The following is a 21,306-nucleotide window of genomic DNA, read 5'->3' as shown; positions in this document are numbered from 1 at the left end:
CTTCTTTGTCTAATAGTTTTTTTCTCATCTGAAGCACTATATTAGCTAAATTGCTCTATATTCTTTTTTTTCGAATATTCACTATATTGTTTTATATTCTTGTTTTAGAATATTACAAAAATTCAAAAAAACGAAGTTATAGCAATATAGCGAATATTCGAAAAAAATCTAATATAGAGCAATTTAGCTAATATAGTGCTATAATCTTTTTTTTTATAGTTGTAATTTTTTTTCAATCTGAACTTCAGATGAGAAAAAAATTACAACTATTAGACAAAGAAGATTATAGCACTATATTAGCAAAATTGCTCTATATTTGTTTTTTTATTCGAATATTCACTATATTGCTATATATTCTTGTTTTAGAATATTACGAATATTCGAGTTATAGCAATATAGAGAATATTAGAAAAAAAACTAATATAGAGCAATTTAGCTAATATAGTGCTATAATCTTCTTTGTCTAATAGTTGTTAGTTGAAAAATTTGCAATAAAAAATTAGTATTACGAAAATTCGAATTATGAAAATTTGCATATTACACAATCATTACCTTGCCGATTTTTTCTAGTAAAAAAAATCGTAGAATATAACGAATATTCGAATTTGCGAATATTCGACGAATATTCTACAAAATATTTGCGAAATATTGCAAATTCGAATATGGCCCCTGCCGCTCATCACTAATATATATGTCAGATAATTTCTCTGACAGTAAATTGGCCTCTCGAGCAGGGATTAGACAAACCAATATTAACCCTTACGGGACCAGAGAGGAGGACAGACACCCGGGGACAGCAGAATAAATCAGTTGCTGCAAAGGTATAAAACTTTTTTCTTGCACCTTTCTATTCTGCCTTCCCTGTGAGTCAATGCCTCCCATCCCGGGTGAGTTATTTTTGCAGGTAAGATCTAGTAAAAAGAACCGATTTGGAAACTATGTGCTTTCTGGTGTATGTTTAAGGCTTCGTTCACATCACCGTTCAGCCTTTCCGTTCTCCTGCTCCGTTTAGGAGCAGGAGAACGGAAAGGACGGAGAAGGCACATAACTGAGCCAAACGGAGCCCTTAGCACCCTATAGACTATAATGGAGTCTGTTATCTTTCCGCTCAGACGATGATTTTGAAGTGGAGACAAAAGTCCTGCATGCACACCTTTCGTCTCTGCTCCAAAATAATCTTCTGAGCGGAAACATAATGGACCCCATTATAGTCTATGGGGTCCTTAGGCTCCGTTTGGCTCAGATATGTGCTTTGTTCGTCCTTTCCGTTCTCCTGCTCCTAAACGGAGCAGGAGAACAGAAAGGCTGAACGGTGATGTGAACGAAGCCTAACTCAGTATCTATTTGTCTAACTCAAATCTCCTCCTCTGTCCCTCACTGTGCCGAGTCTTCTGATCTGGGTGACTACTGTGTCTATAATGTCCAGTCCAAGAACCTTTTGTAAATTAATTAAGTTTTAGATATGATGATGGTTAAGACTAACCCGTGTTAAGGGGGTTTTCGGAGTTCAGAGCTGAGACCAGACATATCCCCATCTTCATCCCTTCAGCCCCCATGACATGAACATCAGAGCATTTCATGCCCCGATGACCTTCCTTTCCCTGTGCTGGGCAAGGTTTTTTTTGTTTATACTATTAAACTGCTAGGCAGAGGCTTCCGCCTAGCAGTGTTCCTGGTGACATCACCCGCTCTGATCGGCGGGCTTTAGTGATTCCCTAGCCGTTTTACAGGTTAGGGCAACACTAAAGCCTGCCCATTAGTGCTGGCGATTAGAGATGAGCAAATTTTTCAAAAATTTGATTCGGCCGATTCGCCGAATTTTCGAAGAAATTTGGCTTGATCTGAATTTATTTGCGGTGAATCACATTAAAAACGGCTATTTCCTGGCTGCAGAGAGCCTTTATAGTGGTGTAGAACACTGTGCCTTGCAGTAACACACATAGGGAGTCTGCTTTGGTAGTGAAATAATACTGTGAGTCAGTATGACATGCAGATGACAGGTGTCGCTCTTAGAATCACTGCACATGCAGTACGCCGACCTGCAGGGTATTGCGATGTGAGGTCTCGGTTAATGGGCAAACGAGGGTTACTCACAGTTTGTAGGGAGACCCTGGGCAGGCGTAGAGCAGTGATGGAGAGGCTGGCACAGAAGTCCTCTGAGGTGAGGTGCCCTGGATGTTGCAGATGTTTAATGTGCCTAGGGCAAGGTCCCTTTAAGATTCGTGACGCCAGTGCCTGTGACGGTGGCACACCGGTTTCTAGCAGCAATAAGTGAGGAACACAGGTTGCGGTGATACTTTCTTGCAAGATACTCAGAGGGTAACAACAACACACGCAGATCAGGTTGTACCTTCTCCTCAGAAATGCTGTTCCTAAAAACTCCTGTCTGGTCTTATCCCAAGGCCCGGATGCCCTAATACTGGCTTTATCCTTGGTAGAAATCTTCCTCCCGTATTTATCCTTGTTTTAAATTAATAATCCTTCTGCCCTTCAGCTTACTTGACTAGCTGGAACACTGGCTCTGCTTGGCTTGTGGGAACTGCGTGTTTTATCCCAGGAGGTAAACTCTTCTCTTGGGGTGAATCTTCTAAGCTAACTCTGGCTCAGGGACTGCAGGCAGGCTAGGATCCTTCCACTAGCCTCCTGGTGGCAACTAGAAGCCTGGGCTGTCTAGCTGCATGTCAGGAGGAGGCCCTCAGCTTGTCTCTGGCTGGTGCCCTCTCACTTCTGTCTCCACAGACTCCTGACTACAGACCCCCTCCTCCCTGTCTGGGCCTAAATATATATAAAAGAATAGACCAGGCACTCTAAATATGTTGTAACAACCAAGATATTAATTGTAAAATATTTAATTATTTAGTTAAAAATGTAGCAGCATAAAAAATACCTACAACATAGGTGACAACAATAATACATGTATTAGCATAAAAATCATATAAATACACAATAGCATAAAAAACAAATTAACAGCGATAGGTGCTCAGCGAAAAATGCAATGGTGCAATCAATAACAGCAATGATCATCAAAGTCCAGCCATGGGCAACCGCAATCCATATACAGGTCTTTACTGATAATGTTCCTCCTATATCACAAGATGATACTGTCAGATCCAAACATTCTTGAGTGTTCACAATTCCATATAATGTTACTACTGACTTTCTGTAACAGTGCACACACGTACTGTATATCACCAGTCTTTTCAGTAAAACAGAAAAGACCAGAAGACACAGTGCGGTAACTTCCGGCGGTGGTGTCCCACCTAATTGTAGTTGCTGTGTCAATTTTACCTTAGTCTGGTCGGTGTTCACCTGTCTTTACCTTAGTCTGGTCGGTGTTCACCTGTCTTAGTGCGGACTTGGCGATTCGTGATAGAACAAATGTCAGCTGACTGCTCGCTTGTCGAGACTTCGTATCGCGAGCGGACTGTGCGCTCAATAAGGTTATGTATCATCAGAGTTTTCTTCAAAGTCTTTGGTTCAAATCCAGAGGAGCTTCTTTGCCAGCATGCCGGTGCAAGGTATAACCCATACGCGTTTCGGGGATATGAAAGTGACCCCTTTCTCAGTGGTACGAAGTCTCGACGAGTGCGCAGTCAGCTGACATCTGTTCTATCACGAATCGCCAAGTCCGCACTAAGACAGATGAAAACCGACCAGACTAAGGTAAAGACAGGTGAACACCGACCAGAGTAAGGTAAAATTGACACAGCAACTACAATTAGGTGGGACGCCACCGCGGGAAGTTACCGCACTGTGTCTTCTGGTCTTTCCTGTAAAGACTGGTGATAAACGTGTGTGCACTGTTACAGAAAGTCAGTAGTAACATTGTATGGAATTGTGAACACTCAAGAATGTTTGGATCTGACAGTATCATCTTGTGTTATAGGAGGAACATTATAAGTAAAGACCTATATACGGATTGCGGTTGCCCATGGCTGGACTTTGATGATCATTGCTGTTATTGATTGCACCATTGCATTTTTTGCTGAGCACCCATCGCTGTTAATTAGTTTTTTATGCTATTGTGTATTTATATGATTTTTATGAAAATACATGTATTATTGCTGTCACCTATGTTGTAGGTATTTTTTATGCTGCTACATTTTTAACTAAATAATTAAATATTTTACAATTAAAATCTTGGTCGTGACTACATATTTAGAGTGCCTGGTCTATTTTATTTATTTATTGACTACTTCCCTGTGGCTGGGTGGGTCACAACGACCAAGAACACCTGTTCCCTATTGTCTAGCTGTAGTGATCCACAGATACTCCATCCTGAATATATATACTAGGGGCTTCCTATCTCCCTCTAGTGTCTAGGATGAATAACTGCACCCTAATAGGCCTGCTGCACAGCTACCAGGGGAGAAATACACATAAATACACATGAAAATGCATTAAAATGGACTGAGAAATACACTGCCTCTGTCCCTTAGGAGTAGGAGGACAACGTGGCCCAATTGACCCTTATGTAGTGCCCACATTTACCTAGTGGGACACTACACACACTTCATTTATTTGGGCAGTTACGGGGGCCAAAACGGACCAAATAACTCTAGTATGAACTCAACCTTACAGGTCAATGTTAGCGCCAAGAAGAAGCGCACTCCTGTTACACCGTCGCCAGCTGATTCCACATAGATGTCTACAGAACCTGCTCTATTAAACGCTTATACAGGTAGAGCCCCTGGACAGAGTGGAGAGGGTGTCAGCAGTAAGTTTGTGTTGATGTCACTGATTATTTTGCCCTTCTTCTGATCCGTCAGAACAATAACCCCCAAAATACGGATCCTGTCTGTTGAGCATCCGCCTTCACTCGGTCAGCATTTAGTCAGTAATCCATCAGTATTGCTAATGCCCAAAAAAAAAACTGGAGTGGATCCAAAGCAGAGATGACCGAGTCAACTATTCAAGAACCACTGGGTTGCTGGTCAAGACACGACCGCTAAATGACATCGGGAGCTCAGGCCTCTCGCTGCGACTCCTGCTGCCACGCACCCTTACTCTGATGCAACCTGTGCCTGTGCCAGAAACATTTAGGCCTCTGCCACTCCCCTGTGCAGGGCCTGGCCAGTGGTGTAGAGTGGGTTGCCAGCACCAGGGGCAAGCCAAGTATTGAGCCCACCCCCCCAACCTGTGGCCATGCCCCTTTTTTACATATAATGCACAGTGTGACCTGATGTCTGGGGCCAGGCTGCTACAGTGTGGGCCAAATTCTATATCCACCATCCCATCACTACAGAACATACAGGTTAATACAACCTACCATACCTCTTACATCCAGGGATGTCTTCTTTAAAGTAGCTGCTCCTTCCCTCTTCCCTCATCTTCTCCTTTCAGACCTTCAGAGCAGACCACCATTTTTCAGCCATTTCTCATCTTTGCAGTTTGACCAAAAAAATCTTAGTTTACTACTTTTACATCATCCACCCATCTTCTGGACAAATCATCCTACCATCCCCGATACTCTGCCTGCCGTGCTCCCCAATATTATACTGCAAAAACAGATAAACCCCCTGGAAATACTAGTACCATGCAGATAGTGCCCTTCAATAATTATTGGCACACAGTGCCCTGAAATAACTGTGCCCAGCAAATAGTGCCCCTGACACTAATAGTGTAAACATAACGTCCCCCAAAATTAATTGTGTTAAGCTGATACTATGCCAAAGTGCCCCCACAGTAATAGTGCTCCCAAAAGTGGAGCAATGGAGTGAGGTGCAGATGTAGTGAAGTGTAACTTGATTTAGGGGGAAGTATGAGGGCAGGGAGGGGTTAAGATTAGAAGTATGGGTGAGGAATCTGATTGGTGGGTAAGGGGGTGGTACAGCAGGTTTCTCGGGCTGTATATAGTCTGGTGTAGGGGTAGGGTCTTGACCAGTGGCCGTTTGTACCTGCGTGAGTTGCAAGTGAGTTGCTGAAATGGGTGAGATTAGCTAGTGATAATGGCGTCATTAGAGGATTTATTGGCGGTGGTTAGGGCAGCAGCAGAACAACATGCTAGAGGAGTTTTGAAGCTGCTTTGGAGGTACCTACTGCGCCTAAAGCAGCGCCTGCAGGGAGGACCGTACCGCCCGAGCATTTGAGCCCGGAGGCGACCCCCCCGGGTGCGGCGACGCTTAATGAGCCCCCCCAGGGACCCTCCTCTGAATTTGGCTGTGGTTGAAAGAGTTACTGCCAGCCGATGCAGCGGGAGGAATCCTGTTCCGCATTGCGCACCTATCGGAGATGGATGGGGTCGCTCCCGTCTCAGGTCTCCTCCACGGCTGGGGCTGTCACAGAGTAGTGCGGTGCTCTCCTCGCAGGAGGCCCTGTGCGAGGAGCGAGCTGGCAGTCGAGTCCTACCTGGCAGAGAGCAGGAGTGGTGCTAGGAGGGCGCTGGACAAGGTGGCCCCACTGACCTTCGGGGGGGGGGCCTTCCTGCGAGTGAGGCATCAGGGACGGAGCAGGTAGCACTGCGCTTTGTACCTGCCGGCCGGCGGCGGTTTTTCATCCAGGCAGCTGGAGAGTGTGGCATTCAGGACAGTAACGCCTGTGGCGAGGTCTGGTAGTGCAGGCCAGAGGCCTCTGGGAGGTGCAATGGCTGTGGGGACCGGACCTGGCCCCGCCCACAGTGCAGCTTGATGAGGAGGTATCAATGAGGTGCCGGGATACGGCTCACGGCTGTCAGACCGGGGAGCAGGAGCTGGAGCTTAGGGGTACAAGGAAGAGTTTGTAAGGGAGCAGGGACAGCGGCCACCTTGTGGTGGGCCCATCATCAGCGAGTCACCATCATTGCAACCCCTTCCTTGGCAGGGGGTTTCTGGCAGACCAGATCTTGGAGGAAGGAGAAGTCAGCCAGGAAGCGTGGGAAGCAGATAACAGGCTGGAAGACATGGTCAGCATGGTCAGCGCCTGTCCTTCGACGTCTAGAACACCAGCTGCGTCGACCCCAAGAGGAGACATGGTGCGGTTGGCGGCTGCTGGGAGGAATCCCCAGGGACAGCCAGGTGAGAGGACATCAAGTCAGGCACATGCGATGGGTGGGAAGGGGGTTGCTTGTGACCAGCTGGGCAGGATGGGGGCGGAAGTTTTAGCACAGGAATTGTTGTCGGGTATGTGGACACTTTTATCGCTTTGGGGATCAGGTGCGGTGTCGTCTCCAGCTGCAGTGTGGGCTTCTGCGCCAGCGGTTGGGGCTGGGAGCGGTTGAGTGCGGTTGGCCTGGAGAGCACGCCTGCTGCGGCAGCAGGTTCATCGGTAGGAGAAATGGCAATGAGTTGGGGTAGTAAAGGAAATGTTGGGGAGGAGGTTAGGCTGGCGGATGCAGCAAAAGGGGAGGTCTACGTGTGTTTTAAGGGGCACTTGGGGGCACACTTGAAGCCCAAGGTTAGGGAGAAGATTTGGAAGGTCGAGTATGTAGAGATATTTTCATTGATTCCGTTAGAAAAGTTTCATTTGGATAGGGTTAAGCCAAATCAGAGCAAAAAAGAGGAAGCCATGAAGTGGCGGTATAGGCTGATTCCGCGATTTTTTTTTAATTGGCTGCAGGCATTTACTATTTTAGCGAGTGTGGTGGGTGAAAAGGCCCCGAAGCATTGTTCTGCTCTTTTTTGCGTTATGGATGCTATAGGGGAGGCGTATTGGATATACGTGGGGGTTGCATGGCTCAGGTGCGACAATCAGTTTTGCCAGAGAAAAGCATTTAGGCCTAGCATCCGGTGGGACCATATGGACATCAGGCTGATGGCGGCTCCGAAAGGGGGTAATCAGCCCTTTCAGGGTGCGGCCGGGGGTTCCACTGCGTCAGATTCAACCAGCGGGAATAGAAAGGGATGCTGCTGGCAATACAACGAAGGGTACCTTTCCAATTTCCACTTCAAGCATAAATGCTCAGGTTGCGGTGGTTCCCACAGCTTGGCGTGGTGTTTCAAGCATGGGAAAGGAAAGGGATATGAGGTTATGCAGAAGAGGTGTGACTCCGGTGATGGAGCCGTTTCTAATGAATTATCCAAATAGGGAGGCGGCAGAGTTGTTGCTATTGGGTTTTAAGTATGGGTTTAAGATCCTGTGTGCTTCGGTGGGTTCGGGGGTCGCTGCTCGCAACTTGTCTTCTGCGTTGCAACGTGCGGAGGTGGTATCAGATAAGATTGCGAAACAGGTGGTGGTAGGGAGGATAGCGTGCCCCTTTGCGGAGTGTCCTTTGCAGGATTTATGGGTTTCGTTGTTGGTCCCGAAGAAAGAGCCAAATTTCGGCTCATTCATAATCTTTCTTATCCAGCTGGGAGTTCTGTAAATGATGGTATCGATGAAGATTTATGTTCTGTGTCATATACGTCGTTTGAGGCGGTTTGGTGGGTGCGTTGTTTCGGGCAAGGGGGTTGTTGGCAAAAAAGGATTTCAAGGCATTGTTTCGCTTACTGCCAATTCATCCGGATAGCTTTCACTTGCTTGGTTCTAGATGGGCTGGGCAGTTTTATGTTGATTGTTTACAGATGGGATGCGCTATCTTGTGTTCCTTGTTTGAAACATTTAGCTCTTTTTTGGAGTGGGTCATGAAGTAAGAGGCAGGATGGAATTCGGTGTTGCATTACCGCAACGATTTTTTGTTTTTGTGGCCGGCGGGGTCACGGGTATGTTTGGTTTTTCTGCACACGATGGAACAGGTGGCGGCGAGGTTCGGTGTGCCGCTAGTGTAACACCCCAAAGTTGTGTTATGAAACTCTTTTACCCCGCTACAACCTGTTAAGAGCATCTAATGTAATTTCATATATTATCCTTACAAATGTGCATTGAAAACCTTGTTAAATATATATTGCTGTAATTTCTATGTTCACCAGCAGGTGGCAGCAATGTTAGCAAGGCGTTAAAGCCAGTTTAGTGTTTCTGAACTGGAATAGTACATTCCAGTTTAGCTCCCCCTCTGTGAGCAGAGTGGCTGTGTCTATAACCTGCCTCATGGGGAGAGAAGGAAGTTGAGCTACTGTGCCAGCCACCCCTGCTTGGGGAGGGCTCTGCGTGTAGGAGCTCCCAGATATAGGGATCCAAGCTAGGATCTTGTCTCGGCTGAGACACTGATCATCATCCCCAGCCTGAGCCTTGCAGCCTCAGCTGGAAGAAAGCAAGCAGACCACTCCAGTTCCAGGAAGAAGCATAACCTGAGACAATAGCTGTGAGTACCGTCCAGAGACCCAGGAGAAGCCTTATTCCTCCTCATCTAGTCAGTCCCCAGACAGCAGAAGAGAGACAGTGCAGAAGCCAAATTTCTGCCACATTTCAGAGCTAACAAGTAGGGATGAGCGAACTCGAACTGTATAGTTCGGGTTCGTACCGAATTTTGGGGTGTCCGTGACACGGACCCGAACCCGGACATTTTCGTAAAAGTCCGGGTTCGGGTTCGGTGTTCGTCGCTTTCTTCGCGCTTTTGTGACGCTTTCTTGGCGCTTTTTGAAAGGCTGCAAAGCAGCCAATCAACAAGCGTCATACTACTTGCCCCAAGAGGCCATCACAGCCATGCCTACTATTGGCATGGCTGTGATTGGCCAGAGCACCATGTGACCCAGCCTCTATTTAAGCTGGAGTCACATAGCGCCGCCCGTCACTCTGCTCTGATTAGCGTAGGGAGAGGTTGCGGCTGCGACAGTAGGGCGAGATTAGGCAGATTAACTCCTCCAAAGGACTTGATTAACTGATCGATCTGCAGCTGTGGATCATTGAGCTGCTGATCCTCAATTGCTCACTGTTTTTAGGCTGCACAGACCGTTTGTCAGTCACATTTTTCTGGGGTGATCGGCGGCCATTTTGTGTCTTGTGGTGCGCCAGCACAAGCTGCGACCAAGTGCATTTAACCCTCAATGGTGTGGTTGTTTTTTGGCTAAAGCCTACATCAGGGTGAAGCTGTCACACCAAGTGCATTTAACCAGCAATAGTCTGTTCATTTTTTGGCCATATACAAAATCAGGGGCAAGCTGCGCCTGTCACCAAGTGCATTTAACCCTCAATGGTGTGGTTGTTTTTTGGCTAAAGCCTACATCAGGGTGAAGCTGTCACACCAAGTGCATTTAACCAGCAATAGTCTGTTCATTTTTTGGCCATATACTAAATCAGGGGCAAGCTGCGCCTGTCACCAAGTGCATTTAACCCTCAATGGTGTGGTTGTTTTTTGGCTAAAGCCTACATCAGGGTGAAGCTGTCACACCAAGTGCATTTAACCAGCAATAGTCTGTTCATTTTTTGGCCATATACTAAATCAGGGGCAAGCTGCGCCTGTCACCAAGTGCATTTAACCCTCAATGGTGTGGTTGTTTTTTGGCTAAAGCCTACATCAGGGTGAAGCTGTCACACCAAGTGCATTTAACCAGCAATAGTCTGTTTATTTTTTGGCCATATCCCAGTCTAATTCTGTCACTAAATCCATACCGGTCACCCAGCGCCTAAATACTAGGCCTCAAATTTATATCCAGCTAAATCTGTCCCTAGTGCTGTAGCTGGGCGAGTTATTTAGTGTCCGTTCAAGCACATTTCTTGTTCTGGGTTGAAATACAATTCCCAATTTAGCAATTTCATAATTTAGTGGTTTCTGCTATATCAGAGCTATTTGAAATCTATCCCTAAAAGGGTATATAATATTCAAGGTGCACATTGGGTCATTCAGAATAACTTCACACACACCCGCTACTGTGTATTTCCAAGTCTAATTCTGTCACTAAACCCATACCTGTCACGCAGCGCCTAAATACTAGGCCTCAAATTTATATCCAGCTAAATCTGTCCCTAGTGCTGTAGCTGGGCGAGTTATTTAGTGTCCGTTCAAGCACATTTCTTGTTCTGGGTTGAAATACAATTCCCAATTTAGCAATTTCATAATTTAGTGGTTTCTGCTATATCAGAGCTATTTGAAATCTATCCCTAAAAGGGTATATAATATTCAAGGTGCACATTGGGTCATTCAGAATAACTTCACACACACCCGCTACTGTGTATTTCCAAGTCTAATTCTGGCACTAAACCCATACCTGTCACCCAGCGCCTAAATACTAGGCCTCAAATTTATATCCCGCTAAATCTGTCCTTAGTGCTGTAGCTGGGCGAGTTATTTAGTGTCCGTTCAAGCACATTTCTTGTTCTGGGTTGAAATACAATTCCCAATTTAGCAATTTCATAATTTAGTGGTTTCTGCTATATCAGAGCTATTTGAAATCTATCCCTAAAAGGGTATATAATATTCAAGGTGCACATTGGGTCATTCAGAATAACTTCACACACACCCGCTACTGTGTATTTCCAAGTCTAATTCTGTCACTAAACCCATACCTGTCACCCAGCGCCTAAATACTAGGCCTCAAATTTATATCCCGCTAAATCTGTCCCTAGTGCTGTAGCTGGGCGAGTTATTTAGTGTCCGTTCAAGCACATTTCTTGTTCTGGGTTGAAATACAATTCCCAATTTAGCAATTTCATAATTTAGTGGTTTCTGCTATATCAGAGCTATTTGAAATCTATCCCTAAAAGGGTATATAATATTCAAGGTGCACATTGGGTCATTCAGAATAACTTCACACACACCCGCTACTGTGTATTTCCAAGTCTAATTCTGTCACTAAACCCATACCTGTCACCCAGCGCCTAAATACTAGGCCTCAAATTTATATCCCGCTAAATCTGTCCCTAGTGCTGTAGCTGGGCGAGTTATTTAGTGTCCGTTCAAGCACATTTCTTGTTCTGGGTTGAAATACAATTCCCAATTTAGCAATTTCATAATTTAGTGGTTTCTGCTATATCAGAGCTATTTGAAATCTATCCCTAAAAGGGTATATAATATTCAAGGTGCACATTGGGTTATTCAGAATAACTTCACACACACCCGCTACTGTGTATTTCCAAGTCTAATTCTGTCACTAAACCCATACCTGTCACCCAGCGCCTAAATACTAGGCCTCAAATTTATATCCCGCTAAATCTGTCCCTAGTGCTGTAGCTGGGCGAGTTATTTAGTGTCCGTTCAAGCACATTTCTTGTTCTGGGTTGAAATACAATTCCCAATTTAGCAATTTCATAATTTAGTGGTTTCTGCTATATCAGAGCTATTTGAAATCTATCCCTAAAAGGGTATATAATATTCAAGGTGCACATTGGGTCATTCAGAATAACTTCACACACCCGCTACTGTGCATTTCCAAATCTAATTCTGTCACTAAACCCATACCTGTCACCCAGCGCCTAAATACTAGGCCTCAAATTTATATCCCGCTAAATCTCTCGTTACCGCTGTCCTGTTGTGGCTGGGAAAGTTATTTAGTGTCCGTCAAAGCACATTTTTTGTTCTGGGTTGAAATACAATTCCCAATTTAGCAATTTCATAATTTAGTCGTTTCTGCTATATCAGAGCTATTTGAAATCTATCCCTAAAAGGGTAGATCATATTGAAGGTGCACATAGGGTCATTCAGAATAACTTCACACACACGCTTCTGTGCATTTCCAAGTCTAATTCTGTCACTAAATCCATACCGGTCACCCAGCGCCTAAATACTAGGCCTCAAATTTATATCCCGCTGAATTTGAATACAATACATTGGGCCAAATAATATATTTGTTGTTGTGGTGAACCATAACAATGAGAAAAACATCTAGTAAGGGACGCGGACGTGGACATGGTCGTGGTGGTGTTAGTGGACCCTCTGGTGCTGGGAGAGGACGTGGCCGTTCTGCCACATCCACACGTCCTAGTGTACCAACTACCTCAGGTCCCAGTAGCCGCCAGAATTTACAGCGATATATGGTGGGGCCCAATGCCGTTCTAAGGATGGTAAGGCCTGAGCAGGCCTATTCTGCTGCTGCCGCCTCGGCCTCTTCCTCCGCCTCTGGAGGAACGTTGGCACCTGCCGCCCAGCAAACAGGGGATGTACCACCAACACCACCACCACCACCTCCGTCACCAAGCGTCTCAACCATGTCACACGCCAGCGTTCAGCTCTCCATCTCACAAACATTTGATAGAAAGCGTAAATTCCCACCTAGCCACCCTCGATCCCTGGCCCTGAATGCCAGCATTTCTAAACTACTGGCCTATGAAATGCTGTCATTTAGGCTGGTGGACACAGACAGCTTCAAACAGCTCATGTCGCTTGCTGTCCCACAGTATGTTGTTCCCAGCCGGCACTACTTCTCCAAGAGAGCCGTGCCTTCCCTGCACAACCAAGTATCCGATAAAATCAAGTGTGCACTGCGCAACGCCATCTGTGGCAAGGTCCACCTAACCACAGATACGTGGACCAGTAAGCACGGCCAGGGACGCTATATCTCCCTAACTGCACACTGGGTAAATGTAGTGGCAGCTGGGCCCCAGGCGGAGAGCTGTTTGGCGCACGTCCTTCCGCCGCCAAGGATCGCAGGGCAACATTCTTTGCCTCCTGTTGCCACCTCCTCCTTCTCGGCTTCCTCCTCCTCTTCTTCCACCTGCTCATCCAGTCAGCCACACACCTTCACCACCAACTTCAGCACAGCCCGGGGTAAACGTCAGCAGGCCATTCTGAAACTCATATGTTTGGGGGACAGGCCCCACACCGCACAGGAGTTGTGGCGGGGTATAGAACAACAGACCGACGAGTGGTTGCTGCCGGTGAGCCTCAAGCCCGGCCTGGTGGTGTGTGATAATGGGCGAAATCTCGTTGCAGCTCTGGGACTAGCCAATTTGACGCACATCCCTTGCTTGGCGCATGTGCTGAATTTGGTGGTGCAGAAGTTCATTCACAACTACCCCGACATGTCAGAGCTGCTGCATAAAGTGCGGGCCGTCTGTTCGCGCTTCCGGCGTTCACATCCTGCTGCTGCTCGCCTGTCTGCGCTACAGCGTAACTTCGGCCTTCCCGCTCACCGCCTCATATGCGACGTGCCCACCAGGTGGAACTCCACCTTGCACATGCTGGACAGACTGTGCGAGCAGCAGCAGGCCATAGTGGAGTTTCAGCTGCAGCACGCACGGGTCAGTCGCACTACAGAACAGCACCACTTCACCACCAATGACTGGGCCTCCATGCGAGACCTGTGTGCCCTGTTGCGCTGTTTCGAGTACTCCACCAACATGGCCAGTGGCGATGACACCGTTATCAGCGTTACAATACCACTTCTATGTCTCCTTGAGAAAACACTTAGGGCGATGATGGAAGAGGAGGTGGCCCAGGAGGAGGAGGAGGAGGAGGAGGAAGAGGGGTCATTTTTAGCACTTTCAGGCCAGTCTCTTCGAAGTGACTCAGAGGGAGGTTTTTGGCAACAGCAGAGGCCAGGTACAAATGTGGCCAGCCAGGGCCCACTACTGGAGGACGAGGAGGACGAGGATGAGGAGGAGGTGGAGGAGGATGAGGATGAAGCATGGTCACAGCGGGGTGGCACCCAACGCAGCTCGGGTCCATCACTGGTGCGTGGCTGGGGGGAAAGGCAGGACGATGACGATACGCCTCCCACAGAGGACAGCTTGTCCTTATCCCTGGGCAGCCTGGCACACATGAGCGACTACATGCTGCAGTGCCTGCGCAACGACAGCAGAGTTGCCCACATTTTAACCTGTGCGGACTACTGGGTTGCCACCCTGCTGGATCCACGCTACAAAGACAATGTGCCCACCTTACTTCCTGCACTGGAGCGTGATAGGAAGATGCGCGAGTACAAGCGCACGTTGGTAGACGCGCTACTGAGAGCATTCCCAAATGTCACAGGGGAACAAGTGGAAGCCCAAGGCCAAGGCAGAGGAGGAGCAAGAGGTCGCCAAGGCAGCTGTGTCACGGCCAGCTCCTCTGAGGGCAGGGTTAGCATGGCAGAGATGTGGAAAACTTTTGTCAACACGCCACAGCTAACTGCACCACCACCTGATACGCAACGTGTTAGCAGGAGGCAACATTTCACTAACATGGTGGAACAGTACGTGTGCACACCCCTCCACGTACTGACTGATGGTTCGGCCCCATTCAACTTCTGGGTCTCTAAATTGTCCACGTGGCCAGAGCTAGCCTTTTATGCCTTGGAGGTGCTGGCCTGCCCGGCAGCCAGCGTTTTGTCTGAACGTGTATTCAGCACGGCAGGGGGCGTCATTACAGACAAACGCAGCCGCCTGTCTACAGCCAATGTGGACAAGCTGACGTTCATAAAAATGAACCAGGCATGGATCCCACAGGACCTGTCCGTCCCTTGTCCAGATTAGACATTAACTACCTCCCCATAACCATATATTATTGGACTCCAGGGCACTTCCTCATTCAATCCTATTTTTATTTTCATTTTACCATTATATTGCGATGCTACCCAAAGTTGAATGAACCTCTCCTCTGCCTGTGTGCTAGGCCTAAATATATGCCAATGGACTGTTGCAGTGGTGGCTGACATGAAGCCTGATTCTCTGCTATGACATGCAGACTAATTCTCTGCTGACATGAAGCCAGATTGTCTGTTACGGGACCTCTCTCCTCTGCCTGGGTGCTGGGCCTAAATTTATGACAATGGACTGTTGCAGTGGTGGCTGACGTGAAGCCTGATTCTCTGCTATGACATGCAGACTGATTCTCTGCTGTCATGAAGCCAGATTGTCTGTTACGGGACCTCTCTGCTCTGCCTGTGTGCTAGGCCTAAATATATGCCAATGGACTGTTGCAGTGGTGGGTGACGTGAAGCCTGATTCTCTGCTATGATATGAAGACTGATTCTCTGCTGACATGAAGCCAGATTGTCTGTTACGGGACCTTTCTCCTCTGCCTGGGTTCTGGGCCTAAATATATGCCAATGGACTGTTGCAGTGGTGGGTGACGTGAAGCCTCATTCTCTGCTATGACATGCAGACTGATTCTCTGCTGACATGAAGCCAGATTGTCTGTTACGGGACCTCTCTGCTCTGCCTGTGTGCTAGGCCTAAATATATGCCAATGGACTGTTGCAGTGGTGGGTGACGTGAAGCCTGATTCTCTGCTATGATATGAAGACTGATTCTCTGCTGACATGAAGCCAGATTGTCTGTTACGGGACCTTTCTCCTCTGCCTGGGTTCTGGGCCTAAATTTATGAAAATTGACTCTTACAGTGGTGGGTGACGTGAAGCCTGATTCTCTGCTATGATATGAAGACTGATTCTCTGCTGACATGAAGCCAGATTGTCTGTTACGGGACCTTTCCCCTCTGCCTGGGTTCTGGGCCTAAATTTATGAAAATTGACTCTTACAGTGGTGGGTGACGTGAAGCCTGATTCTCTGCTATGATATGAAGACTGATTCTCTGCTGACATGAAGCCAGATTGTCTGTTACGGGACCTTTCTCCTCTGCCTGGGTTCTGGGCCTAAATTTATGAAAATTGACTCTTACAGTGGTGGGTGACGTGAAGCCTGATTCTCTGCTATGATATGAAGACTGATTCTCTGCTGACATGAAGCCAGATTGTCTGTTACGGGACCTTTCTCCTCTGCCTGGGTTCTGGGCCTAAATTTATGAAAATTGACTCTTACAGTGGTGGGTGACGTGAAGCCTGATTCTCTGCTATGATATGAAGACTGATTCTCTGCTGACATGAAGCCAGATTGTCTGTTACGGGACCTTTCTCCTCTGCCTGGGTTCTGGGCCTAAATATATGAAAATTGACTCTTACAGTGGTGGGTGACGTGAAGCCTGATTCTCTGCTATGATATGAAGACTGATTCTCTGCTGACATGAAGCCAGATTCTCTGTTACGGGACCTCTCTCCTCTGCCTGGGTGCTGGGCCTAAATTTATGACAATGGACTGTTGCAGTGGTGGCTGACGTGAAGCCTGATTCTCTGCTATGACATGCAGACTGATTCTCTGCTGACATGAAGCCAGATTGTCTGTTACGGGACCTTTCTCCTCTGCCTGGGTTCTGGGCCTAAATATATGCCAATGGACTGTTGCAGTGGTGGGTGACGTGAAGCCTCATTCTCTGCTATGACATGCAGACTGATTCTCTGCTGACATGAAGCCAGATTGTCTGTTACGGGACCTTTCTCCTCTGCCTGGGTTCTGGGCCTAAATTTATGAAAATTGACTCTTACAGTGGTGGGTGACGTGAAGCCTGATTCTCTGCTATGATATGAAGACTGATTCTCTGCTGACATGAAGCCAGATTGTCTGTTACGGGACCTTTCTCCTCTGCCTGGGTTCTGGGCCTAAATTTATGAAAATTGACTCTTACAGTGGTGGGTGACGTGAAGCCTGATTCTCTGCTATGATATGAAGACTGATTCTCTGCTGACATGAAGCCAGATTCTCTGTTACGGGACCTCTCTCCTCTGCCTGGGTGCTGGGCCTAAATTTATGACAATGGACTGTTGCAGTGGTGGCTGACGTGAAGCCTGATTCTCTGCTATGACATGCAGACTGATTCTCTGCTGACATGAAGCCAGATCCTCTGTTACGGGACCTCTCTCCTCTGCCTGTGTGTGTGCTGGGCCTAAATATATGCCAATGGACTGTTGCAGTGGTGGCTGACGTGAAGCCTCATTCTCTGCTATGACATGCAGACTAATTCTCTGCTGACATGAAGACAGATTCTCTGTTACGGGACCTCCCTCCTCTGCCTGGGTGCTGGGCCTAAATATATGCCAATGGACTGTTGCAGTGGTGGGTGACGTGAAGCCTCATTCTCTGCTATGACATGCAGACTAATTCTCTGCTGACATGAAGCCAGATTGTCTGTTACGGGACCTCTCTCCTCTGCCTGTGTGTGTGCTGGGCCTAAATATATGCCAATGGACTGTTGCAGTGGTGGCTGACGTGAAGCCTCATTCTCTGCTATGACATGCAGACTAATTCTCTGCTGACATGAAGACAGATTCTCTGTTACGGGACCTCTCTCCTCTGCCTGTGTGTGTGCTGGGCCTAAATATATGCCAATGGACTGTTGCAGTGGTGGCTGACGTGAAGCCTCATTCTCTGCTATGACATGCAGACTAATTCTCTGCTGACATGAAGACAGATTCTCTGTTACGGGACCTCCCTCCTCTGCCTGGGTGCTGGGCCTAAATATATGCCAATGGACTGTTGCAGTGGTGGCTGACGTGAAGCCTCATTCTCTGCTATGACATGCAGACTGATTCTCTGCTGACATGAAGCCAGATCGTCTGTTACGGGACCTCTCTGCTCTGCCTGTGTGCTAGGCCTAAATATATGCCAATGGACTGTTGCAGTGGTGGGTGACGTGAAGCCTCATTCTCTGCTATGACATGCAGACTGATTCTCTGCTGTCATGAAGCCAGATTGTCTGTTACGGGACCTCTCTGCTCTGCCTGTGTTCTAGGCCTAAATATATGCCAATGGACTGTTGCAGTGGTGGGTGACGTGAAGCCTCATTCTCTGCTATGACATGCAGACTGATTCTCTGCTGACATGAAGCCAGATTGTCTGTTACGGGACCTCTCTCCTCTGCCTGTGTGCTAGGCCTAAATATATGCCAATGGACTGTTGCAGTGGTGGCTGACGTGAAGCCTGATTCTCTGCTATGACATGCAGACTGATTCTCTGCTGACATGAAGCCAGATTGTCTGTTACGGGACCTCTCTCCTCTGCCTGGGTTCTGGGCCTAAATTTATGAAAATTGACTCTTACAGTGGTGGGTGACGTGAAGCCTGATTCTCTGCTATGACATGCAGACTGATTCTCTGCTGACATGAAGCCAGATCCTCTGTTACGGGACCTCTCTCCTCTGCCTGTGTGTGTGCTGGGCCTAAATATATGCCAATGGACTGTTGCAGTGGTGGCTGACGTGAAGCCTCATTCTCTGCTATGACATGCAGACTGATTCTCTGCTGACATGAAGCCAGATTCTCTGTTACGGGACCTCTCTCCTCTGCCTGTGTGTGTGCTGGGCCTAAATATATGCCAATGGACTGTTGCAGTGGTGGCTGACGTGAAGCCTCATTCTCTGCTATGACATGCAGACTAATTCTCTGCTGACATGAAGACAGATTCTCTGTTACGGGACCTCTCTCCTCTGCCTGTGTGTGTGCTGGGCCTAAATATATGCCAATGGACTGTTGCAGTGGTGGCTGACGTGAAGCCTCATTCTCTGCTATGACATGCAGACTAATTCTCTGCTGACATGAAGACAGATTCTCTGTTACGGGACCTCCCTCCTCTGCCTGGGTGCTGGGCCTAAATATATGCCAATGGACTGTTGCAGTGGTGGCTGACGTGAAGCCTCATTCTCTGCTATGACATGCAGACTAATTCTCTGCTGACATGAAGACAGATTCTCTGTTACGGGACCTCTCTCCTCTGCCTGGGTGCCGGGGCCTAAATATCTGAGAATGGACTGTTCCAGTGGTGGGTGACGGGAAGCCAGATTCTCTGCTATGGAACCTCTCTCCAATTGATTTTGGTTAATTTTTATTTATTTAATTTTTATTTTAATTCATTTCCCTATCCACATTTGTTTGCAGGGGATTTACCTACATGTTGCTGCCTTTTGCAGCCCTCTAGCTCTTTCCTGGGCTGTTTTACAGCCTTTTTAGTGCCGAAAAGTTCGGGTCCCCATTGACTTCAATGGGGTTCGGGTTCGGGACGAAGTTCGGATCGGGTTCGGATCCCGAACCCGAACATTTCCGGGATGTTCGGCCGAACTTCTCGAACCCGAACATCCAGGTGTTCGCTCAACTCTACTAACAAGCAGATGTCCTTTCCTGCAAAGCTCCAGGTACACGATAGAGCAGAAAATATATTCCTGCCACGCATTGCCAATACCTGCTGGGACCAAAGACTATTGCTGTATCTTGCTTGGATGAAACCTACCACCAGTAAAGACAGGTTTGAACTTTACCCACGGTCTGGATCTCAATTACTGCTGCAAATTTACTCTATTACTCCTACTAGCACCACACTCATTTTATTGCAAGTGAGCTAGGATCCAGGAGTCCAGCCGTACCCAGGTAGAAGACATTGTTGACACCATTACTACCACCATACAGAGACATTACACCATAAAAATATCACATGACCTAACCCCTCAGATGAACACCGTAAAAAAAAAAAAAAGGTAAGAAAAGCCATTTCACAAAAAGTGTAATAGCAAGCGATCAAAAAGTCATATGCACCCCAAAATAGTGCAAATCAAACAGTCATCTCATCCCGCAAAAAAATTAGACCCTAACTAACATAATCACCCAAAAACTGAAAAAACTATGGCTCTCAGAATATGGAGACACTAAAATATGATTTTTTTTGTTTCAAAAATGAAATCATTGTGTAAAACTTACATAAATAAATAAAAAAAAGTATACATATTAGGTATCACAGAGTCTGTAATAACCTGCTCTATAAAAATATCACATAACCTAACCCCTCAGGTAAATACCATAAAAAATAGAAATAAAAAAGGGTGTAAAAAAAAAGCCATTTTTTGTCAGCTTACATCAAAAAAAGTGTAATAGCAAGCGATCAAAAAATCATACGCACCTCAAAATAGTGCCAATCAAACCGTCATCTCATCCCGAAAAAAATGAGCCCCTACACAAGACAGTCGCCCAAAAAATAAATAAAACTATAGCTTTCAGAAAGAGGAGACACTAAAGAATCATAAAAAATAAATAAAAAATGCTATGTTATGAAAACTGAAAGAAACAACCAAAAAACTAGTCATATTTGGTATTGTTGTGTCCGTGACAACCTGCTCTATAAAAATACCACATTATCTAACCTGTCAGATGAATAACAAAAAATAAAAACTGTGCCAAAACAGCTGTTTCTTGTTACCTTGCCTCAAAAAAAGTGTAATATAGAGCAACCAAAAATCATATGTACCCTAAAATAGTACAAACAAAACTGCCACCCTATCCCGTAGTTTCTAAAATGGGGTCACTTTTTTGGAGTTTCTACTCTAGGGGTGCATCAGGGGGGCTTCAAATGGGACATGGTGTCCAAAAACCAGTCCAGCAAAATCTGCTTTCCAAAAACCGTATGGCATTCCTTTCCTTCTGCACCCTGCCGTGTGCTCGTACAGCAGTTTACAACCACATATGGGGTCTTTCTGTAAACTACAGAATCAGGGCCATAAATATTGAGTTTTGTTTGGCTGTTAACCCTTGCTTTGTAACTGGAAAATAATTATTAAAATAGAAAATCTGCCAAAAATGGGACATTTTGAAATTGTATCTCTATTTTCCATTAATTCTTGTGGAACACCTAAAGGGTTAACAAAGTTTGTAAACATCAGTTTTCAATACCTTTTGGGGTGTAGTTTCTAGAATGGGGTCATTTTTGGGTGGTTTCTATTCTGTAAGCCTCACAAAGTGACTTCAGACCTGAACTGGTCCTTAAAAAGTGGGTTTCTGAAAATTTCTG

Source organism: Bufo gargarizans, chromosome 2 (assembly GCF_014858855.1).
Source record: "Bufo gargarizans isolate SCDJY-AF-19 chromosome 2, ASM1485885v1, whole genome shotgun sequence".
Classification (NCBI taxonomy): domain Eukaryota; kingdom Metazoa; phylum Chordata; class Amphibia; order Anura; family Bufonidae; genus Bufo; species Bufo gargarizans.
This window is presented reverse-complemented; position numbering follows the sequence as displayed.